Genomic DNA, 12,638 nt, shown 5'->3' on the forward strand with positions numbered 1-12,638 from the left:
AAGTTCATCCCATCCCACCCCTGCCATGGGCAGGGACACCTTCCACTGTCCCAGGCTGCTCCAAGTCCCATCCAGCCTGGCCTTGGACACTTCCAGGGATCCAGGGGCAGCCACAGCTGCTCTGGGCACCCTGTGCCAGGGCCTGCCCACCCTCAAAAGTAAAAATTCTTTTCCAGTATCCCATCTAATCCTGTCCTCTATCATTCCCCCTTGTCCTGGCACTCCAGGGCCTTGTCCAAAGTCCCTGTCTAGCTCCCTTGGAGCCCCCTTAGGCAATGAAAGGGGCTTTAAGGTCTCCTGGAACCTTCTCTTCTCCAGGCTGAACAGCCCAGATCTCAGCCTGGCTTTGTAGCTGAGGTCACCAGCCCTCAAAGCATCTCTGTGCTCCTATTAAATAGGAATATTCATTGAGTAGGAATATTTGATGTAATCTAAAATCAATGAAGCTGAAAAGCCCATTGGAATTCCTTGCTTCCTTTCACTTGTCTTGAGACCTGCATTGCTTGGCCTTCAGGAAATCCACATTCTGGACCTCCACACTGAGCAGCCGGGGATGCCCAGTACCATTCCCCTCATGACATCCTCCTCCCCATGGCCATGCAGCATTAGGAGTGCCTGGGGCAGAGTCCCTGCAGAGGAGCAGCATCTGCACTTTGCTCTAGGGGAGCAGAGATGTCCCTAGGGCTGTGAAATGCTCCCAGAAAAGCCTCTCGGCCCCCTCCTCTTTACCCCTGTGACCATTAATTGCTGTGTGGCTCAGCACCTGCACTCTGTGCACTGTGGAGGCTCAGCCTGAGCCCCTGCAAGGAGCCACTTCCTCCCCACCAGCTCTCTCTTGGTGCTGATGCTTTGCATCAAGGTGCTCTTGACTAAGAAGGAAAGCATTTTTCCTTCCTAAACCAGAGCATGCCTCAAGCATTTTAGCTTGGGAGCTCAGTGTATGCCACAGGTCCTCTGCCAGACACGGGCCTTTCATAAGATTTTTTTTCTGTCTAATCACACAAAGAAAATGCATTTGCCATTCTTAGCAGACCATTTCACTGTTGTGTCTCTTTCTTCATCCCACAGAATATTTCCCCCTGATTAACTCATGTGTTTTACTCTCTCTGCTTATGTTTTGGCAAACGTGAAGAAAGAGAGTGATGCTGTTTCCAGAGACAGACTGATGAGGCCCAGGCATTCCCAGTAACAAGCTTAATGCTAACACAGAGATGCTCCTTGGGCTGCCCATCAGCACATTTATCTCCACTGGTAAATCCCAGAAGCCTTAACTTCCAAATGGTGCTAATGAGAGGCAGTCACATAAACCTTGAGCTGGCACAGAGGCTGCTGATACGAATCACCACAGTGTGAATGTTCTTAGAATTTTTTAACTGAAATTAAATTCTCTGTGGCTCTGCAGCTTGGCAGGTGGATGTGTACAAAATACCAATGGAAAGAACATGGAAATACAGGCAGTTCCCTGCCTGAATTTAACAGAGGTATATATAGTGTGTTCTGGAGTTAACACCAGGGGGACATTATGTCCATAACCTCCCATGGTTTCCAGCCCACCCTGCACTGCCCACGCAGCTGGACATCACTGAGAAGACCCTATCTAGCCCCAGTGAATGGACAAAACCAATTTTTTGGCTGGCCGATGACTCTGCACAGAGGCCCTGTCTCTGCTTCCATCTGCATCTCTGTGCACAGGTCTGGGGCAACACAGCAGAAACAAGAGAGCAACCTGCAGCTCGCTGCTGTTCTGCACTGCAGCATGGAGCTGCAGGGAAGTGGTGGTGGCAGGGGTCTGACATTGGGACAGGTGATGGAGCTGATCCCCACGACACTGGCACACAGGGATGTGTGCCATCCCCATTACACTGGCACCCCAGCACACAGGGGTGCACAAAAGCACTTTCCTAAACCCATCAGAGCTGTCTGCACTCCCTGGCCCCAGTGCATTTGGTGGTGTGCCAGGCTGGGTTGGGGCTGCAGGTGGGCTGGAGCTGCAGGTGCCCGCAGGCAGCTGGCAGAGGGGTGCAGGGGCTGCAGGCTCCAGCTGGGGAGCGTTACCGGCTCCAGCTGCATCACCAGTGGAAAGCAGGACAAGCGGTGGAGGGGAAATGAAATGATCGGCAGGGAGGGAGGCAGCACGGGGAGGAGCAGCCACTCTCAAAGAGGAGTTGGTAGTGATGGCAAAGCACTGTGACTCCTTGATTCTCCGGTTTCTCTTCGGGTAGCAGGAATCCCCGAGCCATCAAAAGTGCGGGTGTGGCTCCCTGCTTTGACCCGTGAGTTCGCGGGGCAGTGCGTGTGTCCTGCCTGCAGCCCACGGCATCCTGCCGCTGTTCACGAGCACTGAAAGTTTGCACGCTTTAAAACTAACATCCAGCCTGGGACGGCATTTCACTTCTCCAGGCATCCTGCTGTAGCAGATGTCTCCAGAGTCTGAGGTTAGAGCCACTTAAGAGCTAAGAAAAGCCCCCAGGACGATTTCCAGCGGGAGGCGCGGGCGGGGTGCGGAGGGGCTGCCCTGTGCCCGTGCCCCCAGCGCGGTTCGGAGCAGCTCCGAGCGCTTCCCCTGCGCTCCAGCAGCCTCGGGGGGCTCTGCTGCTCCCTGTGCTCTTTCCCAGCGCTCTAATCAGTGATTTCAAACCGGTTTGGTTAAACTCGGGAACGAACTGCATCGGAGCAGCGAGTTCCCGTCCCGGCTGAGCCACGGTAAGCGCCGCTGTCCCCGCGGGGCGGAAGCCCCGGGACACGAACCGGCTCCGCGGGGCCGGCCCGGGCAGCTCCATCCCGGGGCGGGGCGGGCTGGGCCGGGCTGGGCTCCGGGGCCGCCCCCATCGCCGCTTCCTCCCCCGGCTCCGGCCGGAGCCCGGTGCCCTCCGTACGGCGGCAGCGGGGCCGCGTCCCGGGCGGGCGCTCCGGCTGCGCCGCGGGACGGGCCCGAGGGACGGCGGAGCAAGTGAGCGGCTTCTCCCTTCTTCCCTCTTCTCCTCCCTTTCCCCCTCCTCTCCTCCCTTCCTCGTGGGTCCCCCCGCCTCGCCCGCGGCTGTCGGGAGCGCAGGACTCTGCTGCAGGAGCCCGGGAGTTGCAAAACATCTCCTGGCTTTGCAGCGCGTTTAAATATTTTTTTTTCCTTTCCCTTTTCCATCTTACACTTGGAGTAGCTAATTGGGTAGGAAAACACGAGCTGCAGGGGTGGGATTACTTCATGCTCTTGCAATGCTGTTTTGCTGTTCGATTTCAGTCCTCTCAGTGAATAGAGCCTGCCTGGCGGTGCTGCCCTGGAGCGCTGCTCTGCCGCCAGCGCCTTTTTTCCTTAGCAGGTTTTCACTTTAAACGATTTCGTTGTCTCTGTTGCTGCCTTGGTTTCGGAGGATTTTTGCCCTTTTGAACAGCGGGTCCCGCACTAATCCCGGTCCATGGTGTGTGCCCAGAGGCTTCCTCCTCTGGCAGGTTCATTCCTGCACCAGGGCTTTTCTCCATTAGTTTCGAGGTTTCTGTAGAATATGTGATTTCCAGGGAAGTGGCGATGCTGGCAGCGGGCTGTTTACTTCCCAGCCTGCTGGCTGGTGTCCTGGCTCCTGCTGCCATGGATTGTCACTGCGTGGAGCAGCCTCGATTTTTCTCCTCCGCTGGTGAAAGCTGGATTTCTTCAGGTTTGTCTGAGAATGGGGGAACAGGGAAATTGCTTGTGCAGGTGACATTGAAGTTCAGCCAACCAAACCAGCAGAAATTGCTTCCCTGAGAATACAGTGTGTGCAGATGTGCTCCCTGAACAGTTTATTCTTGAATTCGAGCAACAAGTTGTGTGTGTTTTATAGAAATAAATACGGAGCAGGCAAGTGCTGGGCATTGATTACTGAGGCCTGGAGTCAGCAGGATGCTTCAACGTGGGGGTGAGCAAGTTGGAGCTGGTCCTTGGGTTGGCTGGATGCATGTTTACACCAGTGAAACATCTGCAAGTGGAGGACCAGTTTGTGTTTGTCTCATGCTTAGCTTTCCCTGTGTATTCCCCTCCAAAAGGAGATGATGCAGTGTGGTGCTCAGGAACTCGTTTTTCCTTGTTACCTTCTTCCTAAGGGCACTGTTTTTGCTCTCAACTGGCAACTCCAGCAGTGAAATAAGCTGGGGGCAATTTATCTTCCTTCTTTATCATAAATATTTTACCTCTAAAACAGTAACCTCAAAAATATTTAAACCCAGGGAAATTTGTTTTGTGCTTCTTAAGCCTGGGCTGTCTCCAATGGTATCATGCTCTGGGGTTGGCTGTTCTGCTTTATTTCCCTGAATTAATTTTATTGTGGCACTGAGAACTCCCATGTGGTCCCTGGAAATTATCCTGCATTTTGAGAAGTTCAAAACTTGCTGAATAATGGTGCTTTCTTCCCTGAAATAGAGGTGGGAAATTTCATATCCCAGCCTGTCCCCGGGTACCCGAAAGTTGACTTTTACAGCTTTCACCTCAGCAAAGCTGGGCTTCATTGGTAAATCTTTTTTCAAGTGACTTGTCTCATCTAAAGTTATGAAATGTTGATATTTCTCATAATAGTTGGATTAATTAATTAGATGAGTAGATATCTTCCTGCTCCCCTTCTTCTAAGTGAAAACCCACATCTGTTTTTATGCTGACAACAGTTGTTTAAATGATCCCCAGCCCAGGGAACCTACAGTCCATTCCTGTTTGCACCCTGGAGCTGTGTCAGTCTCAGATGGTCTTTCCCAGTGTAGGGAAGGCAAATGCCATTGGTGAGGTTGTTCCCCAGAGAGCCAGAGCCCTGCAGAGGAAGCGGTGGCACCTGGGTGTCTCATTCTGGAGAACAGCCTCACTGGGATGAGGCATCTCCATCCTTGTGCAGTACCAGGAGCTATCCCAACTTTCTCCACTGACACCTGCTGTGATGTTCATGAGCAACTTGGGGTGTTCATCTGGAAGAGAACTCAGTGCCAACGTCCTGTGTGCTCCTCCAGGATGATGAGAACAGTGGTCAGAGGAGGGTCAGATGTTCTCTCCAGCATGAGGTCATTATGGCAATGGGAATGCCAATTACCTCCCACGAGTCATAACTCAAGAGCAAACACTCTTCTTGTCATCTCTAAGGTAAGAGGGCACATGATCCCCATTTGCACAGAGCTCAGCTGCAGAAATTCCCATCCCTGCCGTCCATGTGCAGCAGTGCTGGCAGGGGGAATGGCACAGGAGCAGGGCTGGGGCAGAGCCTGTGTGTCTGGAGCCAGCAGCAGAGTGCCTGGGGAGTCCCAGGCTGTGTCTGGAGACAGAGCTGCAGAGGATGGCACTGGTGGGAAGCTGAGCCAGAGTGCAGCCAGGTGCCCTGTGTGTCCTGGCTCCTGGCACTGGGAGCTGGCAAGGATGGGGGGCAGCCTTGGGGCACTGCTGGCAGAGCCTGGCTGCTCTCAGGTGCAGCAGTGCTGAGGCAGCTGTTCCCTGTGGGGCTGTTTCTGTCCCAAAAGGAGAAATGTGTGTTGGCAGCTTTCCCAGCACCAGGATGGCCGCGAGGGCCAGAGCTGTGCTCAGCTTGGCGTGGAGTTTCTGCTGCTTGCAGCCTGCATCCTCTCCAGGCTGGGCTTGCACTCCTCTCCCAGCTTGCCTCAAGTTTTTCCCAGCTCTGAAGTTGAGATGTTAAATGACATCTTTGTGGTGAGCTGTGGCAGGTGAGGGATGCTGTGTCCTGCTGAGGCCCTGTGGAATGTCACAGCCTGTTTGTTTGCTGCAGCCCTAAGGCAGGAAGGGACAATTGCCAACCCCTGTGGCTCCTGGCCCTGGGCAGCCCCATGATCCTGTATTCCATGCCTGTCCTGCTCAGCTGCAGGAGTCTCTCACTTACCTGTGAGACACTTGACCTGTGTCTCACTGGGCCAGAATGAGAGCATGGGCACCAAATCCTGCCTTGGTTGGCACTGCTTGGTTTTTTTTGGGGATGCAGAAAGGTATGAGGAATGACCACAGAGCTGGAGGATGGACACAGCAGGGGAACAGCAGTGCCATTTCAGTGGCACTGAATTGTCCTGGGCAGAGTTATGGGTGGGCCGGATGCTGATGCTCAGGTGGAATGAGTTACTGTGATCTCTGCTCCCCTTCAGCTGCTGGCTGGGAGAGGATCCTGTGTGGCTCGGCCCCTCAGGCTCCTTTGCTCCTCTCCCTTCTATAAGGAAGTGTTGGCATTGTGTCTGGGAGCTCTGCTGCCATCCCAGTGCTTTCACACCTTGTGATTGCACCCGTGCTTTGCTCAGCCACATGTTTTCCCTAAGGACAAAGGGACAGGATGTTGCTGGCTGGGATCCCCTCGTGGGTGGCCTCTCTCCAGGATGGTGCCCAAAGGGAAGCCCATGCAAGAGCACAGGTACTTTTTCTTTTTTTTACTTTGAGAGTGAGGGTCCTCTCTGCTGAGACCTCTGCACAAGCAGGGGAGGTTGTACCACCAAAAGTCTGCTTGGGTCCCCTTCAGAGCAGTGGCTGCTGTTTGGTGGCTCTAGTGGCACTGCCGAGTCACCCACTCGCGCTGGCAGCCCTGGCCAAGCAGGGCTGGCACAGCTGGCTCTAGGTGGAGTGTTTGCACCAGGGAGTCCAGGCTTTCAGCAGCTTTAATAGGAAGTTACTTTTTGTGATAAATTGATGGCTTCATTTTTTGACCTTTCAAAGCTTTTCATGCATTAGCTACATGTAGGAAATGTAATTTTCCATGCTGAGAAACCAGCTCTGAAGCAGAATGACTGATGTGATTTTTTTTTTGGATGTCTGGCAGACCAAATTTAATGTGAAACAAGGCTCAGGTCCTGGGCTGAGCTCCTCTGCCTTAGAGATTTTGTGCCTGCATGACAGGGAGTTAAAAAGGGAAGCAGGGAAAATTTGGTAGAATTGTTTTCTTTTGATGGCTTGGAAGCTCCTGGAGAGACACCAAAGTACAAGGGTTTCCAGACTTATACAGGGATTTCAGTGACTTAAAAGTAACCTGAAGGGAAAAAAGAAATGCTAAAATGAGGGAGGCTGAGAACTGCTTGGTCTTCTGCAGGGCTCCTGTGATGCTGTTCCCACTGGTGGTGGCAATGGGGTCTGATCCTGCTGTGCTGAGCAGTGTTCTGGCAGCTCCAGTGCTGCTCTGTGTGCATTGAGGCAGCTGCCTCTGAGCTGCCATCTCTCCCCTTGCTGTTCTTCTGGCTTGCCAGGGATGTAGTGCTGGGTTGTCCCTGTTCTGGGTGCTTTGGGATTAGCATTTATAAGCCTTCTTCCAAAAGAGAGGCAGAAACCTACTTGGCTCAAGAACTTGCCCATTTTCCCCATGGTTATAGAATGCTCAGGTGAATGTTCTTTGTGTGCCTGCACATTGCCCTGGTGCCAGTACCCAGCCTGGTTCTGGGCATGTGTAACCAGTCTAATGCCCAGTTTTGGTTGTGTTTCTTTACAGGAGGCACCTGGGGACATCACTTGGAGGTGCTCTGTGCCCATGTCTGCAGCACAGAGGTGGCAGAGGGTGACTTTGCCTCTCAGAGCATCACGAGTGACACCGTGAGAGCTCCCGCACGCGTCAGCCTGCAAGTGGTAAGAGTCGGGCAGGGCAGCTGCCTGTCTTGCTTTTAGTATTTCATGGAGTGTTTCATGGAGCTCACAAGAATGTGTGAGCTGCATAAGAGCCCCGAAGTCCCTGGGATGTGAGCTCAGGTGAAGCTCCCCCCTGCCATACAGTGCTGTGCTGGCTCAGTGGTAACAGAGCAGTTGCCCTCTGGCTGTGATTGAGCTCCTTAGATCGAATTTCTTTGCTGTTTTGCTGCACAAACATCCCTTTCTAACAGTGCAGAGGGGTAAGTGGACTAATCCTTTCTTTAAATGCATTTAACCTATGTGTGAGCCTTGGCTGGGAACTGTAAAGCACATGGCCACAAACCCTGTCACCTCTCAGCAGGTGCAGGCAGCACTCCTGGTGCAGCCCTGCAAGGCCAGGGGGGTTGAGCTGCTGAACTCCAGACAAGCCTGTAGGGACCTCAAAGAGCATCATCTCCTTTTGTGCTGGGCTTTTCCTTATCTTTGAGATGGGGAGAAGTGATTTCCCAGCCCTCTTCAAAAGCAGAGCTGTAAGATCTTGTTAATTAGTGATTAGCCAATGCCCCGAGGCTTTTGGCTACAGGGCAGAGGGAAAGGCGGGATGGGGGTGTTGTGTGGGAGCACTGTCTTGAGGTCTTGTTGTCCCTGCTGTTCCAAGTGTAGGGGAAATTTCGGCTTGGCCTTGGAGTGGGAGCTGTGTGGTGCCCGAGGTGCTGAAGCACAGCCCCGTGAGCAGGTGACTCTGTGACAGGGGCTGGGTTAAATCAGGCCCTGACTGCCGGTGATTCTGAGTGAGAAGTGTTTAAGCCCTCCCAGTCTGTCTCCTGCTGCCCGCTGGGATCCCAGCCACTCCTGGAGCAGCAGGATCCTTGTCCCAGCCCTCAGGAAGGGGCTGTTCCCTCTGCTGAACCTGACAGATCCCAGCTTCTCTTTCTCGGGCATGAGGAGAGATGCCCTTGCTGGGGCAGCTTGCTCTGAAGCTGGTACATGCTGAATGTCCCTGGCGTGTCTGTAAGTACACAAAGGATGAAGGGGAAAGCATAATTTGAAAAGGTGGCTCTTCATGGAAGTTCTTGGGAAGGATCCTTGTTTGGTGTGCCTGTGCCTCATGCAGGACATCAGACTGGCTGGAGGGCAGCTGTAGCTCTGTTTAATGGCTAATGCCTCCTAAGAGGGGTGGTGTGAGAGCTTTAAGGAGCTGCTGGTCAGCTCCACACACAGGGAGGTCAATAACAGTGGAGTGGAATGCGTCCATCTGTGTGACCCTCACGGTGAGTTTGGATGCCCAGAGTTGTTCTCTTCATTCACAAGGACGAGATGAGAGGTGTAGGTTTGTGATGCAGGAGGAGCAAACCTGCTGTGCAGGTCTGGCAGGGATCTGCTCTGGCTGGGATGTAGCAGCTTGACCTGGTGCCTGCTTTGAAGAGGCAGGGAAGGCAGGGCTGCCCCCACACCGGCCCTGCACCTCGGGTTATTGTTCCTGGCTGCAGGGTGATGTTTCTCCACGCTCTCAATCCAGATTGCTTCCCAGGAAGCAGCCTCTGGATATGCGGGTGTTGGCTTGGGTTTCCTCCTATGCAAATGAGTTTATAGGAATGTACTAAGCTCCTTTACAAAACAGCTTGAGCGCTAATGAAAGACATCACTGTGTAAGGGAGAAATATTGTTAGCCCATTACTACCATCGTTAACGAGGTCACAGCATTGCCTTGCAACAAAATTAGTTTGTTTTGCTCTAATCAGTTTTAGTGGCTAGAGTGCTCAATAATTACTCATGTCCTTGTGAAAGGGATGGGACAGCATGACTAGAGCTGCTGGCAGACTGCTCTGACTCTAAAATGAATTGTGCAGATGATTTTTGAGAGGGCATCTTTCCAGCTGCACAGTGCCCCTGGAGTGATGCTGGCAGAGCCCAGCTTCAGCCAGGAACAGTCATGGTCCATAGCATGGCTCCTGTGGAAAGAGTGGCTGCAGGGGGATTCAGAGAGGCATTAGCAGCAGGAACATCTTTGGACTCTGCTGTTGTCTTCATGTTTATGATTCTATTTGACTTACAGCATATAAATGTCTCTCTGAACTATTCTTTTCTCTAGTCTATGCAAATTTTCAAGACCCTAGGAGCTCTCAAATACAGCTCCTCTGTAAACCAAAAGATTTGCTCCTGGGTATTTGCACCTCTAGAATCTTCTCTTTATTTTTTGTTTCGTGTTTCCTAATGTCATTGGTGTGTTCCTGAAAAGACAGCCTGTGGCCACCAGGGTGGGTGGACAGGGTGCTGAGAGCTGCTGCTGTGGTGGTGCCCTGGCTCAGGAGGGATGGCTGTCAGGAGGCCATGCCTTCCCTTACAGGTGGGATGGTTGTGCATGTGGCTTTTGCATGTGCAGCTGCTGCCCAGCAAGAGCAGAGCTGTGCTGATGGAGACCCTCTCCTGTGCCTCACTCAGGGTGGGCTGAGACACCTCAGGACCTGCTCTGCCCTCGGTCTCTCTCTCTAGTCCTGTACCTGTGAGCTGAGTCTGAGTGCAGCTTCTGATCAAAAATCAGGCTGAGCTCAACCGTCCCAGCCATGCTGGAGGTGAAAGGTTCTTTGGTTCCTCTCCAGCCTCTGCCTGGCAGCTCCCTGGGAGTGCAGTGCAGGGACAGCAGAGCTGCAGCATCACAGGGTTGGAGCAGGGAATGGCTCTTGCTGTCACCGTGGCCTCCTCCTGGTTGTGATCTCCCTTGTCCCTGATGGGTCCTTGCAGGAACCTGGGTCAGCTCACAGTGCCACAGCTCAGCAGCTTCTTTTAAGTGGTTCATTCCTGCTGAAGGGCATGTTTATGCTGGAGCCCCCAGGCTTCCCTCCCCTTAATCCACTTGCTGACTTCAGTGAAAATGGTGTTAATCTTTGTTACACTTTCCATTTCCTTCCTTGTATTTCCTTCTGGCTCAGCTCAGCTGTGTTTTCTCCCCTGAAGCTGAGGGAGCTGCTGCTGGGCAGGGACTCTCTTGGAGGGGTGCCAGGAGTGTTGGAGCTGGGGCAGTCTGAGGGCTGCATCTCTGCACCTCAGGGTTTGCAGGGCCACGACCAGCCAAGTGTCCCTTGTCAGGAATTCACAGGGGCCTTGCTGGGGCTGCTGCTCCATCAGTGTCCCCCCCACCTGTGGGCACTCCCTGCTCAAGGCCTTCACATCCCTGACCAGTCCTTCCTCATTGACAGTGAGGCCCAGCAGAGTCTCTTCCCACTGTCCCCCTCTCCTGTTTTAGGGAGCTGTCACCAGTGCTCCCCAGATGCCACCCGAGTCCTACTGTGGTGTTCCTCCAGCACATATTTGGGTGAGGACCAGGATCTGCAAACAGGGGACCACTGCCATTTGCAGAATGTCTCAACTGCTGTGCCATGAGCAGGTGGTCTGTTGCCAGCCACCACAATGTCACCTGATTTTGTCTGTCCCCCAGCCTTGAGCTCTCCTCAGGCTCATCAGCTTTCCTAAGGCACAGCCCCATGGGCCCTAAGCAGCTCTTCCCTGCTGACCCACAGAGCCCACGTCCATCCATGGCAGCACTTGGTCACTGGGCTGTCCCATGGTGTCCTGGGGAGGCTGCAGCCCCAGCCCTGTCCCCAGCCCTGCCCCAGGCACCACCCTGTGCCATGCACCAGCTGCACCGTGGGCCTCTCTCTTAATCTGTTTTGAATTTCCCACATTTTAATTCCATTGAATGCCTTAATTCCTCTGTCATGGAACACGGAGAGCTCTGTCCAGAAAAGCTCTGTTAGAGACGTGTATTTTGGCAATTCTAAAAATACACCTCGCTCGCCCAGGCTTGTGCAGGGTAGCCATGGCAACGTGGCTCCAGGAGCAGGGTTAAAAACAATTGCACCAATTAAGGGAGAAATAGAGCTGTTCAAACTTATCAAACCTAAAAATTTAGAAAATATGAAGTCACAAGCACCGTGTGTGATGCTGTGGTCTGTTTTGGGTTGATTGAAACTGTGCCCCTTCTGCTCTTAAGGAGCATCCCAAGCACTGATAGAGCTGGGGATTCTCAGTCTGGAGAACAGACAGCTCCAGGGAGAGCTCAGAGCCCCTTGCAGGGCCTAAAGGGGCTCCAGGAGAGCTGGAGAGGGACTGGGGACAAGGCATGGAGGGACAGGACACAGGGAATGGCTCCCACTGCCAGAGGGCAGGGATGGATGGGATATTGGGAATTAGGAATTGTTCCCTGGGAGGGTGGGCAGGCCCTGGCACAGGGTGCCCAGAGCAGCTGGGGCTGCCCCTGGATCCCTGGCAGTGCCCAAGGCCAGGCTGGGCAGGGCTTGGAGCAGCCTGGGACAGTGGAAGGTGTCCCTGCCCATGGCAGGAGTGGAATGAGATGGTCCTAAAGGTCCCTTCCCACCATTCCACGGCTCTGTGAGGGATAGCAGCCTGGCTGAAACATGGGGAGTGTTTTGAGGACAAAAGCATGATCTCAAGAACAGTTTTGGCCTGCAGTGCTGGCTTGTGAGAGGGTAGGTGGATGTTGCAGTTTGTGTGCTGAGCTGAAGTCCCTCCAAATCAATGGGAGCGCTTTTGTTGATAGATTATTTTAGGGCTGGGAACACAGGTTTGGTAAAAGCAACCAGATGAGTCTGAAAGCAATGTGCTATTGTTTTTAAACTAGGTTTGCTAATTGTACTTGCTGGGCCCTGGCCACAGCCAGAGGAACCCTCAGGAATGTCATCAGCTTGCTGGGGATGGTGCTGGGAAGTGTCTGTCTAGTGGAGCTGGCTGAGCAACGTGGTGCTTCAAAAAGCTTTAAATAAAATTATTTCAAGCACCTTTTTTTTGCTGTGCCTCACAGAAAAACAGAATGAAAATATCTATTTCCAGGTTTTTGTTGGTGTTGCAGGCATTTTCCTTCCTTGGCTGATTGTGCTTCGCCACCTTGGCATGCTGATGCCATCCCATGTTTTTTGGGGGATGGACAGAGCAGTTTGGGTGCAAATGTGCCTCTGCCTGATCCTCAGAGAAGTTTCTAAGCTCAGGGCAGAGAGTGCTGATGCTACTGCTCCCTGTTCTTGGGCTTGAACCTGAGCTGGTGAGGATCCTGCCCTGCCTGTTCTCCCCAGGAGCT

General features: G+C 53.2%; 1 protein-coding gene across 1 annotated transcript in view; it reads left to right on the forward strand.

Moving 5' to 3' along the window:
- The first annotated feature begins 7,412 nt into the window (after nucleotides 1-7,412).
- LOC129127391 (ankyrin repeat and fibronectin type-III domain-containing protein 1-like) overlaps nucleotides 7,413-12,638 on the forward strand; it is a 237,778-nt gene continuing 232,552 nt past the window's right edge. Inside the window, exon 1 of the mRNA XM_077186713.1 lies at nucleotides 7,413-7,546. The gene's annotated coding sequence lies outside the window, so the exon portion shown is untranslated. The remainder of the gene's footprint in view (nucleotides 7,547-12,638) is intronic.

Source organism: Agelaius phoeniceus, chromosome 16, assembly GCF_051311805.1.
Source record: "Agelaius phoeniceus isolate bAgePho1 chromosome 16, bAgePho1.hap1, whole genome shotgun sequence".
Taxonomy (NCBI): Eukaryota; Metazoa; Chordata; class Aves; order Passeriformes; family Icteridae; genus Agelaius; species Agelaius phoeniceus.